The sequence below is a fragment of the Sciurus carolinensis genome, assembly GCF_902686445.1.
Source record: "Sciurus carolinensis chromosome 14 unlocalized genomic scaffold, mSciCar1.2 scaffold_114_arrow_ctg1, whole genome shotgun sequence".
NCBI lineage: Eukaryota > Metazoa > Chordata > Mammalia > Rodentia > Sciuridae > Sciurus > Sciurus carolinensis.
Window position 1 is genome coordinate 1,164,260 of NW_025920106.1, and position 23,775 is coordinate 1,188,034.

Here is a 23,775-nt window from a genome sequence, read left to right on the forward strand (position 1 = left end):
GCTCTTTTCTACAGCCCCCCATTTTTTCTTCACATAATAAACATTTAATAGAAATGGTAGTGATAAAAGTACAAATTATAATGATTATAAGAGATCCTACAGGTGGTCCAGAATGTAGCAAATGTTGGGGACATGTGTCTGGCAGAATCCCAAGAAAAGCTGGAGTCCAGTGCTCCAGGTAACATCACATTTGTTTCTGGACTTACTTCCCTCCCATTTCCTGTCCTTCCACATCTAATCTAATTTGAATGGTCAAATCAACCCTGTGGCATCAGAAGGATGTTTGGGATGGCTGGCCTGAGATAACCTGGGGTAACTTTCAGAAACCATTAGGAAAATGCACTTGAGAGAAAGGCAGATCAGTTCCTGACTGAGTGCAGTGTGTTGTGTGGGAGAATGTGGTTTGGGAGGGAGAGGAGGGGGATCACAGTCTTTTTACATTGCAGCATAGGCCAGACTTCTGTCTTCGGCCTACTTTTCTCCATAGCCATACCTGCACCTGATGACCATTTTCATTTTTAGCATCCATAGCCAGTGCTTCTCTTCCAAGAGAGCTGCTCTTCTTTGGTGCTCTAAGTCCTTGAGAGTAGTGGTTGGGAATTCAAATTAAATTTTAATCAGGTTCTGCCACTTACTAGTGTGTGATCTTGTGTAACCTGGGCAATATCTTTGTGCCTTAGTTTCCTCAACTTTAAAATAGAACTACTGGTAGCATTAAATGAAATGCTTTGATGCGTGGCCCAGACTGGCACACAGGGAGCCTTCAATTTACATTAGCTATTGTTACTAAAATATTGCCAGTCTCATAGTCAGTCTGTTTGCCTCTTTCTCACTTTCACTACCTGCTTATTTCTCAAACTAAACTCAAGTTATTCTCAATCTTGCCTCTGAAATGTCTTCAAAATTGATTCCTATGTCCACTATCCCTTCAGTGTTTGAAGTAGTGTGATAATTTTCTCCTACCTTCCTGTTCCTTCCACTTTCTATTGAGTTCTTCCTTCATGTGGATATCACTCTTAACATATTAAGGTGGAACTCTTCAAGGCCCACACCTCCTTTTCAGAATTCATCTATCACCAGGTCTCTTCCTTAATATGCTCTTCCTATCCAAGTTAGACAGATCTATTAAGTTCTAAAATAAGCTTTGCTCTCTATCAAAATCCTGTTTCTTCTCCCAGTTCAACTCAGGCAGCACTTCTTCCACAGAATCTATCCAGTCCCTCAATGCAAAGAACCACTCATTCCCTGTGCACTTTGCCTTCTCTCCTGTTAATTCACATGCTGTATATCTCTTACAGTCCCTTCTTCAGAGCATTGCAGATACTTGATGGCTTAGATTTGTCAAACTAATAATTTCAGCACATAGTCTCAAATGCAAATTTAAACTAACTCCACTGAATTTCAACATGTATCTGTACCTACTCAGTGCATTCAAATTTGATACAATCTATTTAAAAGGTTGGAATGGAACAGTCATGTAAGCTCAAAGTGCCAAATTATCCAATTGAAAAAGACATTTCACTTTATTTGTAAATCTGGATCCTTGACATTCAACACTTAGCACAGTGTCTTTGGCATCTCTCTTTATAAAATATACCTCAGTTCAAAAGCCTACCTCTTCCAGAATTACAAGTGCTTTTTCTCCTTATTTGGAATTCTTTAATATCTGATATAATGACTGTAGATGAATGAACAATTAATGTAAATGAATGATTGGAGAAACTCCTCAGCTCTGTCAGTTGTCCCACTCAGGTTTCCAGCCTACCTTTGCAAAACTCACAGTAGAAAACCTATCAGCATCACTTAAAATTTGTTGTAGACCAAGTTTATTTTGTTTCCTTTGCCAGTACATTGATAGCATATGTGAAAGAGGTTTGTTATTTTGAAAGGAGATTACACTCCTAAGTTTAATGCGGACATAATAATAATCTGAATGGTGAAAATCGATCAATTGCAATGTCTAGTTTCAGAAAATCTGCCTCATATCATGTTTTTTGTTTATCATTTTAAAAATTACTCTGTTCAACTATCCTTTTCATTGGAAGAGTAATAATATTTTAAAAGGTGAATAATTGTTTTCCCTTAGTTTCATGATCCAACCAAAAAAGGAGGGTCCAAGGCCATATAACCCATCAGCCATTGAGACTGGATTGTATTTTTTTGGAGGGGGCTGCATTTTAAATATTACCAAGAAAAAATCCAGGACTCTTTTGTAAAACTACAAATGAAACTCTCAAGCAAGTGGTCTTTAAATGTAGTAATAAGGCCAGGTGCTTTGAAACAGGGCTATAATCCTAGTAACTCATGTCTGAGAGAAGAAGATCATAAGTTCAAGGCCAGTCTCAGCAACTTAACAAGACCCTGTCTCAATAGAAAAAGGGCTGAGGATGCAGCTCAGTGGTAGATCACCCCTGGGCCAATCACCCTTTTTCTGCAGATTTCTAAATATAAACTAGGAACTACTGGCCTTCATTGGTTAACAAAATATCATCACTGAACCAAGGACATTATTAGGCACTTGAATGAAGTGTTTATGTCAGACCCTATCAAAGACCTAAGGACTCAGCAGTTTTTATTTTAATACAAAATCCAGGTGACTGGATCTTAATTTTCATATCCCCTGGGTACATACTTCCCAACTCCCAGAGATCCTGATAATGTGTAGAACAACAGTGGACATGAACAATAATATTTTTGGGAATACTGGATGAGAAAATTAGCATAATTCCATTCATTCCCCAAACCTTTTCTAGGAGGTCACCAAGCCATATTTCAATCATGTGGCAGAATTTCCAATAAGGAGGGAATGGAGAGGCCATTCATTGTTTATAAATACTTGCTGAATTACACAGAAGCTCTGGGTCCTGCCCTCAGGAGCTCACTGTAATCACAAAAGTCATTTCTGCTCTACTCATTCCCAGATATCTGCTGTTCTAACCTTGAATTTTTCAGAGAGTGAGACCTTTTATCACCATTTTCCAATAAGACCCTAAACCTCCTTGTGTACATCATACTTCTGGCATAGAGATTGTACTTGGTATGTATAATTTTAACAAAAGATTAGGATGCCCAGGCTAAAACTTTTTTAAAGTAGTAGATTTGCTCACTGCTAATTTTACTTAAAATTACTAGTTTTTGCTTGTCTGCCTAAGTTAAATAGTTAAAAATTAATGTTTTTCTCTGTGTGACTAAAGCTTGATTTCATGTGATAGGAATAAGAGTGAGAGGAAAGAAAGAAACCCAATTTCTCCTGGGACATAGTCACAGCATGATAGCCTACCCCAATTCCAGTAGCAAGCCAGAGAAGTGAAATAGCAATTAGAATCTCTTTAGCTTACCATTTTCCAGTAAGACCCTAAATCTCATTGTGTACATCATACTTCCGGCACAGAGATGGTCCTTGTCATGTATATTTTTGACAAGCTAAACAACCAAATAAAAAGGTAAACAGACTTGATTTTTTTAACCCTTCTCTTTTGTTGACATCTCTTTATAAATTCTTTGGTATCTCTTCATTTAGATAGTCATTGATAATTACTGATATCACCTGTACTCCAGTCAACATGCTAGATGCTGTGAGACAGTTTGGGGAACAGGATACAGTTCCAGTCTTGAGGGTCCAGAGTCTACTGAGGTTTGCCACATCAACAGGCAAAATACTAAGTGCTAAATGGTATGGGAGCCAAAGATCTGCAACAAGTTTGAAATGAACCACATTGGAGACACAGGATGTAGAGTGGATGAAACAACTCTAGAGTTCCGTAGGGGGAATTTGCACTGTGTTTAACCCTTCTTCATTCCTGTTCCTAGGGTCTGTCCTGCCTATACTCATATACAAACAATAATAATGTGGGTAGATGAGTAACAGTATTTTGGCATCAAAGAAAAAAATTACCAGTATCCACATGATAGAAAGTGATACTACTGCAAGATACTAACATGTAAGTGAACAATAAATAATACTCTGCTAATCCAGAGAGTTTAGCAAGATAAAGCAACTAAGTCTTCATTGTTTTTTTAATTTATTTTTTTATCTGTATAGACTGCATTTTAATTCAATGTACAGAAATGGTGTACAAATTTTCATTTCTATGGTTGTGCACGATGCAGTTTCATACTGTTCATTTAATCATACATGTTCAAAGGGTAATGATGTCTGTCTTATTCCACCATCTTTCATACCACTGCCCCTCCAACCTCTCATTTCCCTCTCTATAATTTAATGTTTCTCAATTCTTCTCTCACCCCCCATTCCTATTATGTATCATCATCCACTTATCAGAGAAAAATTCAGCCTTTGGTTTTTTGGAATTTGTTTATTTCACTTAGCATGATATTCTCCAATTCCATCAAATTTATCTGCAAATGTCATAATGTTATTCTTTATGGCTGAATAATATTCCTTTGTGTATATATATCCAATTTTCTTTATCCATTCATCTGTTGAAGAGCATCTAGGTTAGTTCTACAATCTAGCTATTGTGAATTGAGCTGTTATAAATATTGATGTTGCTGCATTACTATAGTATGCTAATGTGAAATACTTTGGTTGTAAACCAAGGTGTAGGACAGCTAGATCAAAAGGTGGGTCCATTCCAAGTTTTCTGAGGAAACTGTATACTGCTTTCTAGAGGGACTGTTATGATTTGCAACTCCACTAGCTTTGTATGAGTGTACTTTTTTACCCACATTCACGCCAAAATCTATTATTGCTTGTGTTCTTGGAAATAGTAATTCTTTTGAAATAAAAATAAAAACTGTAAGATAAAATCTTACAGTTGTTTTAATTTGCATTTCTCTAATTACTAGAGATTTTGAACACTTTTTTATGTATATATTAGTCACCTGTATCTCTTCTTCTGTAAAGAGTCTGTCCAGTTTCTTGGCCCCTTTATTGATTGGGTTTTTTGTACTTTTGGGGTAAAGTTTTCTTAGTTCTTTATAAATTTTGGAGATTAGTGCTCTATCTGAAGTAGGTATGGAAAAGATTTTCTCTCACTATGTAGGCTCTCTTTTCACATTATTGATTGTTTCCTTTGCTGAGAACAAGCTTTTTAGTTTGAGTTTATCCCATTTATGGATTTTTGCTTTGCTTTCTTGTGCTTTGGGAATCATGTTAAGGAAGTCTGATCCTAAGCCAACATGATGAAGATTCAGGTCTACTTCTTCTTCTATTAGGTGCAGGGTTGCTGGTCTAATTACTCAGTCTTTGACCCACTTTGAGTTGAGTTTGAGCAGGGTGAAAGATAGAGGTGTAATTTTATTTTACTGCATATGAATTTCCAGTTTTCCCAGCACCATTTTTGAACAGGCTATTTTTTATCCATTGTATGTTATTGTCCCCTTGTATAGTATGAGGTAACTGAATTTTTGTGGGATTGTCTCTGTGTCTTCTATACCATTGGTCTGCCTGTTTATTTTGGTGCCAATGTCATGCCATTTTTGTTTCTTTTGATCTGTGCTATAATTTAAGATCTGGCATTATGATACCTCCTGCTTCACTCTTTGTGCTCAGAATTGTTTTAGTTATTCTGGATTGTTCATGTTTCCAGATGAATTCCATGATTGCTTTATTTATTTCTATGAGGAATATCATTGGGATTTTAATTGGAATTGCATTGAATCCATTTAGCACCTTTGGTAGTATGGCCATTTTGACAATATTAATTCTGCCTATCCAAGATGTAGACTATCTTTCCATCTCTTAAGGTTTTCATTAATTCCTTTCTTTAGTGTTCTGTAGTTTTCATTGCAGCAGTCTTTCACCTATTCTGTTAGATCGATTCCCATTTGTTTTTATTTTTGGGGCTACTGTGAAAGAAGTGGTTTTTCTAATTTCTTTTTCAGAGAATATGTCACTTATGAATGGAAATGCATTACATTAATGTGTATTGATTTTATATCCTGCTACTTTTCTGAATTAATTTATTAGGTTTTCTGGTGGAAATTTTTGGATCCTATAAATATAGAATCATATTATCAGCAAATAGTGATAACTTGATTTCTTCTCTTCATATTCCTTTAATTACTTTGGTCTGTATAACTGCTCTGGCTAGTGTTTTAAGGAAGATTTTGAATACAAGTGGTGAAAGAGGGCATAATTGTCTTATTCCAGTTTTTAGAGGGAATACTTTCAGTTTTTCTCCATTAAGAATGATGTTGTCTGTGGGCTTAGTATAGTCTTTCCAATGTTGAGGTATGTTTCTACTATCCCTATATTTTCTACTGTTTTGAGCATGAAGGGGTGTTGTATTCTTAACGCTAAGTCTATTGATGTGATGAATTATGTATTAATTTCCAGATGTTGAACCAACCTTCCATCCCTGGTATAAACCCCACTTGATCATGGAGCACTATCCTTTTAATATGTTCTTGTATGCAACTTGCCAGAATTTTTTAAAGAATTTTTACATCTATGTTCATCAGGGATATTGAGCTAATGTTTTCTTTCCTTGATGCATCTTTATCTGGTTCTGGTATCAGAGTGATACTAGTTTCATATAATGAGTTTGGAAGGGTTCCCTTCTTTTCTTCTGCACTGTTTCTGCCCAACACTGAATGCACCAGCCAAGGAGCGGCCCACCTGGGCCTTCTTCAGCAGGATGGGATGAGCAAGTGAGTGCTGGTCACATTCCCTCAATGTCTCAGTACTGCCTGTTCATCTTCTTGAACTTCTCATAGTGATAGTCATCAGTGGCCTTCTCATTAGCAGGAAGCTTGTGGTTAGGAGGGGGGCACTCAGGCTCTGGCTTCTCTGTGTCACCTACTCACAAGAGCTGGGCTTTGGGCTCTTCTTTGCTTCTCTGGATGGGGGCATCAAGATCCTCATGATAAAAATCAGTTTTGTTGCACATAAATCACAGTCCTGTTTGTGGGCACGAAGGGTGTCTCGCTGTCTTTCTTCTTGTTCTGCTGCTCTGCCAACAGGCGGGCCTTGGCATCCTCCGTGGAAATGATATTTTTTATTTTTGCATCAGTGCCCTGGTCCACCTTGGGGATGCCACTCAGCATCTGGTTGGAAAGCATCTCCTCAGTCTTCTTTGCAGAGGAGATGTGGATGTTTTCAAGAAGTTTATACAGACATTCCTCTGCATTCTTTGGCTTGACTTTCTGTTTCTCATGTGCCACAATCCCTTTCCTCTTATTTAGATCTGCCTCAATGTACTTCATCATGTCTGCATTCTCATCCCTCTGGTTGGTTTCTGCAGAAAGTACTGTCCCCAGATGAAGGTCCTCCTCCTCACTAATCTTATCTTTCCCCTTTCCTTGAGTTTCTTCATGTCCACCATATCACCTGTCTTCATCTGAAAGGGATCATCCACTAGTGTGGTTTCTTTTTTTTTTCTTTTTTCTTTTTTCCTTTTTGCAGTGCTGGGGATTGAACCCAGGGCCTTGTGCTTGCAAGGCAAGCACTCTACCAACTGAGCTATCTCCCCAGCCCGTGGTTTCTTCTTATACCTTCTCTCCCACCAGCAGGGCAGCAGCAATCTGCCTATTGTGCCTCTTTCTCAAGTTCTTCACCTCTCGGGTCTATTCCAGTTTTAGCCAAACCTCCTCAGATTCCTGTTCATCTTCCTCCAACTCGGAGTGAGCCTGGCACCAGCAGAACATTTTCCTGGTGACCCACATGGTGATGTGGCACTGGGTCTGGCTGCTGAGGAGCTGCTTGTATTAGTTCTTCTTCAAAGGTCTTATAAAATTCATCTGAGAATCCATCTAGTCTTGGGCTTTTCTTCCTTGATAGACTTTTGATGGCTTGTTCTATTTTGGTGCTTGAAATTGATCTGTTTACATTGTGTATGTCTTCCTGATTCAGTTTGGGAGGATCATATGTTTCCAAAAATTTGTCAATATCTTCAATACTTTCTATTTTGGTGGACTACAAATTCCCAAAGCAACTTCTAATTATGTTATGTATTTCAATGGTTGTCCATCATAATATTTTCTTTTCTATGATGATTTTTAGTAATTTGAGTTTTCTCTATCCTTCCTTTTGTTAGTATGACTAAGAGTTAATATATTTTGTTTACTTTTACAAAGAATCAATTTTTTGTTTTGTCAATTTTTTGAATTGTTACTTTTGTTTCCATATCATTGATTTCAGCTGATTTTAATTACTTCTCATCTTCTACTTTTGGTGTTGATCTGTTTTTCTTTTTCTAGGGCTTTGAGATGTAATGTTAGGTCATTTGGTTGTTGATGTTTTATTATTCTAATGTATGAGCTCAATGCAATGACCTTTCCTTTTTTTACTGCTTTCAGAGTGTCTCAGAGACTTTGATATGTTGTTTTGTTGTTTTCTTTTACCTCTAAGAATTTTTTTATTTCTTTCCTAATGCCTTCTGTTATCATTACATCATTCAATAGCCTATTGTTTAGCCTCCAATTGTAGAATTTTTTGCTTTTTATTTTATCATTGATTTCTAATTGCATTCCATTATGATCTGATGGAACACAAGATAGTATCTCTATTTTTTTTTTTGTATTTACTAAAGGCTACTTTGTGGTATAGCTTATGGTCTATTTTGCAGAAGAATCCATGAGCTGCCTAGAAGAAAGTGTACTTGCTCCATGATGAATGAAATACTCTATACCTGCCCATTAAGTATGTATCATTAATTGTATTATTTAATACTATAGTTTCTTTGTAATTTTTTGTTCAGAGTTTCTATCCATTTGTGAGAGTGGTGTGTTAAAGTCACCCAGTATTATTAGATAGTGGTCTATTTGATTCTTCAAATTGAGAAGGGTTTGTTTGTTGTACATGAATGTATCATTGTTTGAGGCATAAATATTTAAAATTGTTATGTCTTGCTGCTTTATTGTTCCCCTTAGCAGTATGAAATGTCCTTTATTATCCCTTCTGACATAGATTTGAAGTACACATTTTCTGAGATAAGGATGGAGACATGTGCTTTTTACTGAGTCCCTGCTCATGGTTTGTTTTTCTGATTCCCTTCATCTTTAGTTTGTGAATGTCTTTCTCTACGAGACAAGTGTCTTGAAAACCACAAATTGTTGGGTCATTCTTTTTAATTCAACCTGCCAGTGTCTTTTGATTAATGAGTTTAGGCCATTAACACTCAGAGTTACTCTCTTGATATGATTTGTATTCCTGGTCATTTTTGCTTAATTTTAGTTTTTAACTTGAATTGGTTTCTACTTTAATTGACTATTCCTTTAGGGTTGTTTCTCCATTTGTGGACTTGCATTATTGTTTTTCACATCCCCCTCATGAAATAATTTGCTGAGAATGATCTCTATTTCCAGGCTTTCTATATGTATGTTCTTTTATCTTTTGTTTATCATGGAAAGATTTTACTTCATCATCAAATCTGAAGGTTACTTTTGCTGGGTATAAGATTCTTGACTGGCATTCATGTTCCTTAAGAACTTGAAATATATTGTTATAGACCCTTCTTGCTTATTGGGTCTGGGTTGAGAAATCTGCTGATATCTGTGTTGGTTTCCCCTTATATGTAATCTGATGATTTTCTCTCACAAACCTTAAAATCCTAACTTCATTTTTTTAAATTTATTTTTTTTGTAAACAAATGGGATACATATTGTTTCTATTTATACATGGACTAATGAAGCCAGAATTAAGGACAGGTAGTTAGTGTAGAAATAGAAAATCGGGTCAATTCGAGGAAATGAAGCCATGAAGCCATCTGCCTTTGGAAGTTGGAGACTGCCCCTGGAAGAATGGAATATCAAGGATCTCCGGAGCCCATTGATTACCAAATTTACCTGCCTTTATCAAGGACTGCAAGCATGGAGCTGCTAATTAATGCCCCCTGGGCCCTTGCCTGGCTGAATCACCTTGGCCCTCCCCCTGCCCATGGTTTCTCACTTAATGCAAAACCAGGCCTAGTTTGTAGGCAGGAAAGGGAGAGAGATAAGGGGGGAGAAAACTGGAGAACAAAAGAGACTTTAACCTATTAAAGATGTAGGGTGCGCTCACTTCGGGGGACTTTTAGAACATCAGCCATGGCCCCCATCTCCCTGCCAGGAGAAGTCTGTATTATTCCCTTTAAATAAACCTGCTTAATATGCTTGCCTTGGCGTGCTTCTCTAGTGCTTAATCTTCAACATTAGAAGAAGCAGAACTCGTCACCGGTAAACGGCGGTATCAGATTTGGAGGTCCCACCAAGATTTACGCCAAGGTAAGTAAGCTTCTCTCTCCACACACCCCACATCTGTTTGAGGTGCATCTTTCTTTCTGTCTCTTTATTTTTGGAGGGCAAAATGGGCACCCGTCGGCTACTTAAATGCAGTTAGTGCAGCCGCCATTCTTAAGACTCGGGTGAGAGGTTTCCCGGCCCAGGCAAGTTTCCAATCACCTGCTCTGTAGGCATGTTGGACTGTGCTGAAGCCGTTTCCTACTTTTCTGTCCAGGCCCGGAGCACAATTGCCACCAGTACACAGTGTCCCTAGTCCTGATCTGCCCAGGATGCGTGGAGGTGGAGGAAGGGTTGGAGCAACTGCAGGGTTCTCGGCCCGGGCTACTCTCGGGTGGACCCCAAAGGTTCCTTCTCCAGACTCCCCCTCCCGACAGCCCTGAGGGGTATCCAGGGTGATCAGTAGACAATGGCACTGAGGGAAAGCACCAATCATCCTTGCCTCCGTATGGGCTGTACAGTGCACAACACTCCCACACATCCACTCCCTCCTGTATGCTCCCCTTCCCTTGCCGGTCAGACATTAGGAATTTAAGCTGTAGGATTAAGGCCTGGGATGATTAGTATGAAAATGCCCAGGTTCCCTTTGTTCGCATAGTTAGCCTTCACTAGTCTAGACACTAGAGTCTCCCCATTACTGTTCCCATGCTTAAATGTGCTCACTGTGTTCTCTTTAAGCTGCAAGAGGGAGGCATTTAAAAACCCCTCCCGTGAGACCCTCCAAGCAAAGGGTGTTATACGCCTAACAACCAATAGATGTCCCCTCAACCTCCGGAGATTCCTTTAGTTTACAGGGCAAGAAGATAGGAAAAAGGTACACTTTTTACTTTTGTCATCGTTTTTCATAATTAGGAGTTTATAGTGGCAGGGAGGAAAGCAGTAATGCCCTTAAGTCTGAATCCTCCCAGGGTCTCTAGCACAGGGCAAACTAGGACCCTCGCACTTTGCTGAAGAAGGCCAGAAATAACTTTGGCAAAGCCAGGTAGTGAGAGACGGGTTTTTCTGGACCGTAAGGAAGCTCAGTTAGGGAGACATCCCTAATACTTCTAACTCAGAAGGGAGCTTCTCTCTCAACAGTATTGCCAGGTTCACCACTAGCCTGCATACTGCTAAATTGCAAATGATCAAGAAAAGTGCCTTTCATATGTTACCATGCTTGACAGCAATAATCTCTACCATGAGAGGAGAAAGTCTTGAGGAATCGCCCACTAAGGAAGGAAAATTGAGGGAACCCTCCCAACTTAAGATAGACAAAAATTTAAGGAGGCTTTTGGAGGATCCTAATAAATATTGAGATGTTTCAAAACTTATGCCAGGTATTTGACTTCACCTGGAAAATTATGCTATTAACCATCTAGAGCACAGGCACTTCCCAGAAACCATCCTAACTGGGATTCAAATAATGAGTAGGATGCCTAAAAAAACTATTATGCAGCCTTCAGGAAAGTCCTGCTATTTTCATGGAGAGACTTAGGAAAGCAATAAGAAAACACACCACTCTGAATCCTGAATCCATAAAGGGCCACCTACTTTTAAAGTATAAATTTATCATTTAGTCAGCCCCAAATATTTAGAGGAAATTTCAAAATTGGCACGTGGCCCTGATCAATCCTCAGATGATCTTCTCCAGCTTGCATCTTCCATTTTTAATAGACATCAAAGGAAAGAAAAGGGAACATATAGGCAAGAAAAAGGACTTATTAAAGATCATTCAAACTGATAGAAACTTTTAATGCCTTGCAATAGCCCATGCAATTTGCCCATTTAGGAGTTAAAAAGCAAACTGCCTAGTCCAAGACCTTAGAATAATGAAGCAGTAATTTCCCCCATCCTGTAGTTCTTAATCCATACACTTTTATCTTGGATTCCAACTGCTGCTTTGTATACTAAGTTAGATTTAAAAGATGGCTTTTCCTGTTTATGCTAGACTCTGAATGGCAATTTCTGTTTGCCTTTGAGGAACCAGATACTGTATCTCAACTAACCTAGACAGTATTGCCTCAGAATTTAAATGGTCCTCCCCTGTTCCGGACAAACCTTAGCTAAGGACTTAACAAAATTCAGAGATAAAACATTCTGTGATTGTTCTCCAGTAAGTAAAGTACATCTTTTATGTGCCTCCACCCAGAAGGAATATCAAAAGGCCATTGCCGAACTCCTAAAACTTCTTAGCTAATAGGAATTAAAAGATCTCAAAAAATAAAGCTTAATTACATCATCAACAGGTTCAATACTACAGGAAATAGCCACCATAGGACAATATTCTGTCCCAGGAATATCAAGAAGGGGCCTTCCTTCAAGCTCCTGTCCTCAGCTTACCTATGAAGCAAGATTTAACCTGTTTGTCACAAAGGGGAAAATAAATCCTGGATAGGCAGCCATAGGCAACTCAATAACCAATGGCATATCTCAGTGAGAAACTTAGCAAAGTAGCTTCATTCTCAAAAGTAATGGAAAATAAGGTCTCATAATTTTCTTTGACATCCAACCTGTCCTGATGAGATGGCTAAAGTGCCTTAGGCACAAGGTTTCTATTAAAACCTGTTAGATCCTTCCAGATCTCAGCCAAGGCTTACATTGAAATGTAAATAAGAAGCCTAAAGGCTCAGTAGGAGACCGGTCTCAAACCCAAGGAAAAAAAAGGTAAAAAAGAGCCTTACCTAAACTCCAGCAAAAGTGAATTTTATGGTGCTTTACTGAAGTAATTAACGGCCGTATCATTTTTCCAGGACTCTTGTTTTTTTTAATTCTATATTTTTTTGAGCTCATGATTTTTTTGATCAGTTCTATTTTTTATTCAACTAGAGTTTTTGAACATCTGTTACATTGCAATGGAGATTCACCTATAAAGTTACAAGGCCTTTGATTTTGTGTTATTTGTATGTCGTGCTGTCTGGTGTCATGTTTTGTCTGTATCAAAACTGAGCGCTCCTAAAATTAAAATTTAAAAATGGATCCAAATACTTTTAATTCACGTGATTTAAAGGTTCAATTCAAATTGGGTAAACTAATGAAAGTAAAATGTCTTTGAAAATAATTCACAAGTCTGTAGGTGGTCAATCTAATAAAATATTGATGTTAATAAAATGTCTAATATCAATTGTTTCTAGAACTTTTCTTCAACAGGAAAGAGACAGCAAATACTGTTCAGGACACTTGTCTGATTTCTTGGTTTTTACAGACCAAGTGAATTAGAGTTAACATGTATGGGATTACTCAAATGTGTTTGTAGAGACATCTGATTAATTTACAAAGTTAAAATGCTAATTGTTAAATAACATCAAGTACTCTTAACTCCTTAAATTCCATGGGGTATCATACTTAAACATTACTGGTGTTTTTATAGGTTGGTAAATAAAAGGGTTTAAACTTGCTTTGTGTCATCACTAACCTAAAAACAAGGTTACTAAGAGTTATGTCCTAACAAGTGCAATTCTATATACAAAGGGTCCCAAAAGTTTCAACTGTGTTTCAATTAGAGTACTATAAACAACAAAATATTTAATCCTATTAAAATAGAGCAATTTATCTAAATTCAGAAATTTCATAAGAGTTGTTTCAGAATGTGAACAAAAAGGGGTCAACAGATAGGAAAGAGAAAATAAAAGGTTCTGGGTATGGAAATATATTTAGTAAAAGGGAAAAGGAAATGTTTCTGTGTAAGAAAATGCTTGTGTGATGAAATACATGAGGGTCTAAGTAAGTGCTAAGAAAGTCTGTGTAAGTAAAGGGCAAGTTTCAACAAGTTTGCATGTAACTAAGTTGGTTGTATGTATGTGAAACAGCTAAAGCTATTTAAGGTTTTTCCTAAGGTGAAATACTAATGTTCTGAACAATTAGTCTTAAAAATTTTGGTGTATACAATTATGGTTAAACAACTGTTAGAGTATTGTACTATGTTACAGAGTCTACATTTTTCTTTAAAAACTAAATTTGGTAAGATAAAAGTGTCAAGGTAATTGTGAAATGGTTACTAGTTGTATATTAAATGTGTTCATATTTTCCGGGTATACAAGTTTTTAAAGCAGGGAATTTATCAAGCTGCTATTCTCCAGATAAACTTGTCTGAAATGGTAATTTTAAACTTATAAAGAGTAAATTTTATTGGGGATTTATTTCTATCATTTAATGTTCTATTATAGGACCTGTTATCAATAGGGTATATGTAAAATTTGTTACTTTTTACACTGAGATAAAGAATTTCAAATGTAGATGTATTTCTAAACATTAGAGCCTGACTTGTTTAAAGGTTAATTTTGTGAAACATGAAAATATTTTGCCACTTTGACACACAAAAGGAAAGTTAAAAGCTCTCTCAGCCTTTCTTTGATTCATGTTTTAGATACAATGTTAAATTGTGTTAATTATAAAGTTTATATAGACTCAGGAAACAGTATATGTAAACTACTTAATGATATTTAAGGAAGAAGCAAAAATCAACATCAGAATAAGAACACTTAAGATCTGTAAAGAGCCACGCCTTACCTGAGATAAGGCTCTGCCTCCCACCTTACTGCATGTTAGAGTGACTCCAAAATAAGTCAGAATTCAGCTTATTTAAAGTTATAATCAAAAGATTGTTTTTTTGTTGTAAAATTACTATGATCTCAAATACGGAATATAATGTGGTTCTCCGTCAAAATTCAAGATAGCTATTATAAAAGCAGAATATATTTTTACTCTTGCTAATTTCATTTTGTAAAACTGTTACCTGTTAATGTTTTGCAGAAGTAGCTGCTTCAAGAACACGCAACCTAGGTAACTTGTGATAATAAGCCATCACCTAACAGATAGTGGTAACAGATACCAGAACAGATAGTAGTAACTTCCAGTACTAATGCAGACTCCAGTTAGATAAAAGGGTAAATAACTGTAAAGTTATGGACATTGAATTTAAAGCCCACTACTCTTACTTTATGACTGGTGCAACTGGCTTGCTGGATGATTAAGATCAAACTTAGAGATTGGAATTAAATACAGAAGGCAAGATAGACCAGTATTTGGATCTTTTGCCCTCAGTCAGCCTGAACCCAGGGAATAAGAGGACTTCTCTAAGGAGTGCTGCAACTCTGGGTTACACAACCTCCTGATCAAGGAGATTGTTGAGACTAGAGGATGAAAAATCACTCAGTGTATCTGCTGCAGAGGAGGGTCATGGAAAAAGGGAGACATCCCTTAATGCTTCCAAAGGAAGTCACCTCATCAAGGAGACCCTGCCTAACCAATGGTACTGGAGGAGCTAAGAAGCTGCTCTTAAGTTCTCTATGAGTGGCCCCTGTGGGAAATCAGCTGACTCTTTAACAAGACAGGAACCAGGTCAATTTGACCAGCTTGATCTTAGACACCCAGCAAAACAGTTAAAACCAAAATATAACCATTCTTGGGCATTTAAAAGAAATAATAGTTAAATGTAACTTAAGATGTACACTTGTATTAGCCCACTAGACTAAAGACTGGAAGCTACAAATGAAAGAAAGATCCTTCAGCAAATGTGCCTGAAAACTATCAAGAGAAACTGCCAGAAGTTTTTAGTCAGTTTAAGGCCTGCAGACCTTCCTAAGCTACACAGGTAGACTTAATCTATGTTTGCTCATATGATTATCTAGCCCTACGTAACGGAAGTATAGAGCTCTCTACTAAACACAGGTTATACCAATAAAGAAATATTTTACAAGAATCAAATGACATTAAGTAGCTTAACTATATTTTCTTGGGACATCTATGACATTAAGAGTTAAATGTTGTGTTTACATTGCTGATAACCTGGACAATGTTAAAGTTCCCAAATGAAGGCCTTGTCCTCTCCAGCCTTTGCTAGGCCTAGTTATGGGAACAATTTCTCAATTCTTCCACCCGCCTGGTGAAAGATTGACTTCTGTCATTTTCATGATACTCGGTGGCATGTTCCAGATGCTGCAACATTTACTTTGTACCAATCTCATTTCGGTACTCATGTCTTTTTGTTCTTCTATCATAGAAGCACCCACCCCCAGATGACTTTACAACCTGCTATTCCCAACCAGACTTCTACCTTGGACCCCTCGATTGACCCGATTTTTAAAAAAGGAACTCCAAACTGCTTGCCCCTCACTGCCCCCTTTCAGCTTCGAAGCAGCCAGAACGACCGACGCCCCCTTTTCCTTAAAGCAGTTAGGAGTTCCTATAGCTAAAGGGGGGAATGAAGCCAGAATTAAGGACAGGTAGTTAGTGTAGAAATAGAATATCGGGTCAATTCGAGGAAATGAAGCTATGAAGCCATCTGCCTTTGGAAGTTGGAGACTGCCCCTGGAAGAATGGAATATCAAGGATCTCCGGAGCCCATTGATTACCAAATTCACCTGCCTTTATCAAGGACTGCAAGCATGGAGCTGCTAATTAATGCCCCCTGGGCCCTTGCCTGGCTGAATCACCTTGGCCCTCCCCCTGCCCATGGTTTCTCACTTAATGCAAAACCAGGCCTAGTTTGTAGGCAGGAAAGGGAGAGAGATAAGGGGGGAGAAAACTGGAGAACAAAAGAGACTTTAACCTATAAAAGATGTAGGGTGCACTCACTTCGGGGGACTTTTAGAACATCAGCCATGGCCCCCATCTCCCTGCCAGGAGAAATCTGTATTATTCCCTTTAAATAAACCTGCTTAATATGCTTGCCTTGGCGTGCTTCTCTAGTGCTTAATCTTCAACATTAGAAGAAGCAGAACTCGTCACCAGTAAACGGCGGTATCACTAACAGCATAACATTTGTGTAATCATACATTTACATAGCTTAATGATGTTTGAATCATTCTGTTATTTTTTCCTTCCCTCCCACCTGCCCACCCCTCTTTTTTCTCTATACTGTCCCCCCTTCCTCCATTCTTGCCCACTTCCCACTCCCCATTATGTGTCATCATCCACTTATCAGTGAGATCATTCGACCTTTGAATTTTTGAGGGTGGCTTATCTCACTTAGCATGATATTCTCCAATTTCATCCATTTGCCTGCAAATGCCATGATTTTATTATTTTTTATAGCTGAATAATATTCCATTGCATATATATATACCACAGTTTTTTTATACACTCATCAATTGAAGAACATTGAGGTTGGTTCCACAGTCTGGCTATTGTGCATTGAGCAGCTATGAACATTGATGTGTCTGTATCTCTGTAGTATGCTGATTTTAAATGCTTTGGGTATAGGCCGAGGTGTGGGAGAGCTGGGTCAAATGGTGGGTCCATTCCAAGTTTTCTAAGAAATCTCCACATTGCTTTCCAGATTGACTGCAATAATTTGCAACCTCACCAGCAATGTATGAGTGTACCATTTTCCCTACATCCTCTGCAACACCTATCGTTGCTTTATTCTTGACAATCACCATTCTAATTGGGGTGAGATGGAAACTTCATGTCGTTTTGATTTGCATTTCTCTTATTACTAAAGATGGTGAACATTTATTCATATGTTTGTTGATTGCTTGTAGATCTTCTGTGAAACTTCTGTTCATATCCTAGCCCATTTGTTGATTGGGTTATTTGTATTCTTAGTGTAGAGTTTTCTGAGTTCTTTATATATTCTGGAAATTAGTGCTCTAACTGAAGTATGAGTAGCAAAGATATTCTCACACTCTATAGGCTCTCTCTTCACATTGCTAATAGTTTCCTTTGCTGAGAGAAAGCTATCTAGTTTGAATCAATCTCAGTTATTGATTCTTGATTTTATTTCTTGTGCTATGGGAGTCCTGTTAAGGAAATCTGATCCTAAGCCAACAAATTGAAGATTTGGAATTACTTTTTCTTCTGTAAGATGCAGGGTCTCTGGTCTGATTTCAAGGTCCTTGATCCATTGTGAGTTGAGTTTTGTGCAGGGTGAGAGAGAGGGGTTTAGTTTCATTCTGTTGCACATGGATTTCCAGTTTTCCCAGCACCATTTGTTGAAGAGGCTATCTTTTCTCCATTGCATATTTTTGGCAACTTTGACTAGTATTAGAAAATTGTATTTATTTGGGTTTGTGTCTATGTCCTCTATTCTGTACCATTGATTACCTGTCTATTTTGGTGCCAATAAAATGCCATTTTTGTTACTACTGCTTTGAAGTATTGTTCTGGTATTGCAATAACCCCTGTTTCATTCTTCCTGCTAAGGATTGCTTTAGCTATTCTGGGTTTCTTATTCTTCCATATGAATTTCATGATTGTTTGCTCTATTCCTGTAAGGTACATCATTGGGATTTTAATTGGAATTGCATTGAATCTGTATAGCACTTTTGGTAGTATGGCCAATTTGACAATATTAATTCTGCCTATCCAAGAACATGGGAGATATTTCCATCTTCTAAGGTCTTCCTCAATTTCTTTCTCAATGCTTTGTAGTTTTTATTGTAGAGATCTTTTACCTCTTTGGTTAGACCGATTCCCAAGTATTTTTTTTCTTTTCGAGGCTATTTTAAATGGAGTTGTTTTCCTCATTTCCCTTTCAACTGTTTCATCACTTGCATATAAAAATGCTTTAGATTTATGCGTGTTGATTTTATAGCCTGCTATTTTGCTGAATTCATTGATGAGGTCTAGAAGTTTCCTGGAGAAGTTTTTTGGATCCTATAAATATATAATCATGTCATCAGCAAATAGTGACAGCTGAAGTTCCTCTTTTCCTATTTGTATTCCTTTAATTTCTTTGGTATGCCTAATTACTCTGGCTAGAGTTTCAAGGACATTGTTGAAGAGAAATGGTGAAAGAGGACATCCCTGTCTTGTTCCCATTTTTAAAGGGAATGGTTTCAGTTTTTCCCATTAAGAATGATGTTGACCATGGGCTTAGCATAAATAGCCTTTACAATGTTTAGGTATGTTCCTACTATACCTAATTTTTCTAGTGTTTTGAGCATGAAGGGGTGTCGTATTTTGTCAAACGCTTTTTCTGCATCAATTGAAATAGCCATATGATTCTTATCCTTAAGTCTATTGACATGAAGGATTACATTTATTGATTTACAGATGTTAATCCATCCTGGCATTCCAGGGATGAACCCCACTTGATCATAGTGCACAATTTTCTTAATATGTTTTTATATGGTTTGCCAGTATTTTGTTAAGGATCTTTGCATCTATATTCATCAAGGATATCGGTCTAAAATTTTCTTTCCTTGATGTGTCTTTTCCTGATTTGGGTATGAGGGTGTTATTAGCGTCATAAAATGAGTTTGGTAGGTTACCCTCCTTTTCTATATCCTGGAATTCTTTGAGACATATTGGAATGAGTTCTTCTTTAAAGGTCTTGTACTACTCAGCTGAGAATCCATCTTATCTGGGATTTTCTTGAATGGTAAATATTTTTTTAATTTATTTTTTTAATTGTAAACAAATGGGATACATGTTGTTTCTTTATTTGTACATGGAGTCAAGACATACCATTTATGTAATCATAAATTTACATAAGGTAATATTTGAATCATTCTGTTATTTTTTCACTTCCCCCCACCCCTCCCTCCCCTCTTTTCCCTCTATACAGTTTTTCCTTCCTCCATTCTTATGACCCTCCTTATCCCTAACCCTAAAACTAACCCTAACCCTAACGCTAACATCCATTGTTTCAATTAATCCAATGCTCATTGGATTAATGAGCATTGATATTGTAATCTGCTACTTTACTGAATTCCCACCCCCCATTATATGTCCTCTTCCACTTATCAGCGAGATCATTTGACCTTTAGTTTTTTGAGATTGGCTTATCTCACTTAGCATTATATTCTCTAATTTCATCGATTTACCTGCAAATGCCATAATTTTATCATTCATTATGGAAGAATAATATTCCATTGTATATATATGCCACAGTTTCTTTATCCATTAATCAATGAATGACAACTAGGTTGGTTGCACACTCTGGCTATGGTAAATTGAGCAGCAATGAACATTGATGTGGCTGTATCTCTGTAGTATGCTGATTTTAAGTCCTTTGGGTATAGGCCAAGGAGTGGGATAACTGGGTCAAATGGTGGTTCCATTCCAAGCTTTCTGAGGAATCTCCATAGTGCTTTTCACAGTGACTGCACCAATTTGCAACCCCACCAGCAATGTACGAATGTACTTTTTCTCCACATCCTCATCAACATCTATTGATGCTTGTGTTCTTGATAATCGCCATTCTAATTGGGGTAAGATGAAATCTTAGGGTAGTTTTGATTTGCATTTCTCTTATTACTAGAGATGTTGAACATTTTTTAATATATCTGTTGATTGCTTGTACATCTTCTTCTGAGATGTTTCTGTTAATTTCCTTAGTCCATTTTTGATTGGATTATTTGTATTCTTGGTGTAGAGTTTTTTGATTTCTTTATATATTCTGGAAATTCACGCTCTATCTGAAGTATGAGTGGCAAAGATATTCTCCCACTCTGTAGGCTCTCTCTTCACATTACTGATAGTTTCCTTTGCTGAGAGAAAGCTTTTTAGTTTGAATCTATCCCAATTTTTGATTCTTGATTTTATTTCTTGTGCTATCGGAGTCCTGTTAAGGAAGTCTGATCCTAAGCCAACAAATTGAAGATTTGGACCTACTTTTTCTTCCGTAAGATGCAGGGTCTCTGGTCTGATTCCGAGGTCCTTGATCCATTTTGAGTTGAGTTTTGTGCGGGGTGAGAGATAGGGGTTTAGTTTCATTCTGTTGCTTATGGTTTTTCAGTTTTCCCAGCATCATATGTTGAAGAGGCTATCTTTTCTCCATTGCATATTTTTGGCCTCTTTGTCTAGTATAAGAAAATTGTATTTATTTGGGTTTGTGTCCATGTCCTCTATTCTGTACCATTGATCTACCTGTCTATTTTGGTACCAATACCATGCCATTTTTGTTACTATTGCTCTGTAGTACAGTTGAAGTTCTGCTATTGCGATATCCCCTGCTTTGCTCTTTCTACTGATGATTGATTTAGCTATTCTGGGTTTTTTATTCTCCAGATGAATTTCACAATTGCTTGCTCTATTTCTGTAAGGTACAATATTGAGGTTTTAATTGGAATTGCATTGAATCTCTAGAGCACTTTTGGTATTATGGTCATTTTGACAATATTAGGTCTGCCTATCCAGGAACATGGGAGATCTTTCCATCTTCTAAGGTTTTCTTTAATTTCTTTCTTTAGTTTCATGTAGTTCTCATTGTAGAGATCTTTCACCTCTTTTGTGAGACTGATTCCCAAGAATTTTATTTTTTTCAAGGCTATTGTGAATGGGGTAGTTTTCCTAACTTCTCTTTATGAAGATTCATCACTTATATATAAAAATGCATTGGATTAATGAGCATTGATCTTGTAACCTGCTACTTTACTGAATTCACTTATGAGTTCTCAAAGTTTTCTGGTGGAATTTCCAGGTTCCTACAAATATATAAACATGTCTTCAGCGAACAGGCATAGTTTGAGTTCTTCTTTTCCAATTCGTATCTCTTTAATTTCTTTGGTTTTCTAATTGCTCTTGCTAGAGTTTCAAGAACAATGTTGAATAGAAGTTATGAAAGAGGGCATCCCTGCCTTGTTCCAGGTTTTAGGTGGAATGCTTTCAGTTTTTCACCATATATATTTATATTGGCTATGGGCTTAGCATAGATGGCCTTTACAATGTTAAGGAATGTTCCCAGAACCCCAGATTTTTCTAGTGTTTTGAGCATGAAGGGATGCTGTATTTTATTGAATACTTTTTCTACATCTATTGAAATAATCACGTGATTCTTAACTTTAAGTCTGTTGATATGGTGAATGACTTTTATTGATTTCCGGATGTTGAACCAAAAAATATGGAACGCTTCACAAATTTGCATGTCATCCTCGTGCAGGGGCCATGCTAACCTTCTCTGTATCGTTCCAATCTTAGTATACATGCTGCTGAAGCAAGTACAGATGGTAGATATTTAATGGCTTCTTCTATTTCATTGCTTGATATTGATCTGTTTAAATTGTGTATGTCCTCCTGGTTCAGTTTGGGAGGAGCATATGTCGGTAGAAATTTTTCAATATCTTCGGTCGTTTCCATTTTGTTGGAATACAGATTTTCAAAATTGCTTCCCATTATGTTCTGTATCTCAGTTGTGTCTGTTGTGATATTTCCTTTCTCATAAGGTTTTTTATTAATTTGAGTTTTCTGTCTCCTCTTTGTTAGTATGGTAAGGGTTTGTCTATTTTGTTTACTTTTTCAAAGAACCAACATTTTTATTGTCAATTTTTTAATTGTTTCTTTTTTTCAATTTAATTAATTTCAGCTCTGATTTGAATTATTTCCTGTCTTCTTCTACTTTTTCTGTTATTCTGTTCTTCTTTTTCTAGGGCTTTGAGCTGTAATGTTAGGTTATTTAGTTGTTGACTTTTCAATCTTTTGTGGAATGTGCTCAATGCAAAGAATTTTCCTCTTAGTACCACTTTCATGGTGTCCCAGAGACTTTAATATGTTGTGTCGTCATTCTCATTGACCTCTAAGAATTTTTTGAATCTCCTCCCTTATGATTTTGCTATCCATGTTTTATTCAATAGCATATTATTTAGTCTCCAGGTGTTGAAGTAATTTCTGTTTTCTATTTTGTCATTGATTTCTATTCTCAGTCCATTATGATCTGATAGAACACAAGGCAGTATCTCTATATTTTTGCAATTCCTAAGGGCTGCTTTGTGTCATAACATATGGTCTATTTTCGAGAAGATTCCATGTGCTGCTGAGAAGAAAGTGAATCTGCTCATTGATGGATGGAATATTCTTTATGTGTCTATTAAGTCTAGGCTATTGATTGTGTTATTGAGTCCTATGGTTTCTTTGGTTGGTTTTTGTTCGGAAGATCTATCTAGTGGTGACAGCGGTGCATTAAAGTCAACCAGAATTATTGTGTTGTGGTCTATGTGATTTCTGAAATTGAGAAGAATTTTTTTGATGTACAGGGATGCACCATTTTTGGGGGCATAAATAATTACTTTCATTATGTCTTCCTGATTTATGGTTCCCTTCAGCAGTATGAAATGTCCTTCTTTTTCCCTTCTGATTATCTTTAGCTTGAAGTCCACTTTATCTAAGGATGGAAACCCCCACTTTATTACTGAGTCCATGTGCATGGTAGGTTTTTTCCAATCCTTTCACCTTTAGTCTGTGGATGTCTTTTTCTATGAGATGAATCTCTTGAAGGCAGCATATTGTTGAGTCTACCTTTTTAATCCATTCTGCCAGTCTTTGTCTTTTGATTGATGAGTTTAGGCAATTAACATTCAGGTTTATTATTGAGATATAATTTCTATTCCCAGTTATTTGACTTATTTTTGGTTTTTAAGTTGGCTTGGTTTCTCCTTTGAGTGGTTTCTCTCTAAGACAGTTCCTCCCTTTGCGGATCTACATTGTTGTTTTTCATTTCCTCCTCATGGTATATTTTGTTGAGGACATTGTGTAGTGCAGGCTTTCTATTCATAAATTCTTTTAACTTTTGTTTATCATGGAAGGATTTTATTTCATCTTCAAATCTGAAGGTTAGTTTTGCTGGGTATAGGATTGTTCTTTGGCAACCATGTTCTTTCAGAGCATGAAATACGTGTTCCAGGCCCTTCTAGCTTTTAGAGTCTGGGTTGAGGAGTCAGCTGCTATCCGTATTGG

General features: G+C 37.1%; 1 non-coding gene and 1 pseudogene across 1 annotated transcript; both read right to left on the reverse strand.

Annotated features, from left to right (window-relative positions):
- Positions 1 to 6,644: 6,644 nt before the first annotated feature.
- Positions 6,645 to 7,629, reverse strand: LOC124973240 (telomere length and silencing protein 1 homolog; annotated as a pseudogene).
- A 14,311-nt stretch (positions 7,630 to 21,940) lies between these two features.
- On the reverse strand, positions 21,941 to 22,043 carry LOC124973263 (U6 spliceosomal RNA). The gene has a single exon (XR_007106656.1). It is a non-coding gene; the product is annotated as a U6 spliceosomal RNA (small nuclear RNA).
- Positions 22,044 to 23,775: the final 1,732 nt, after the last annotated feature.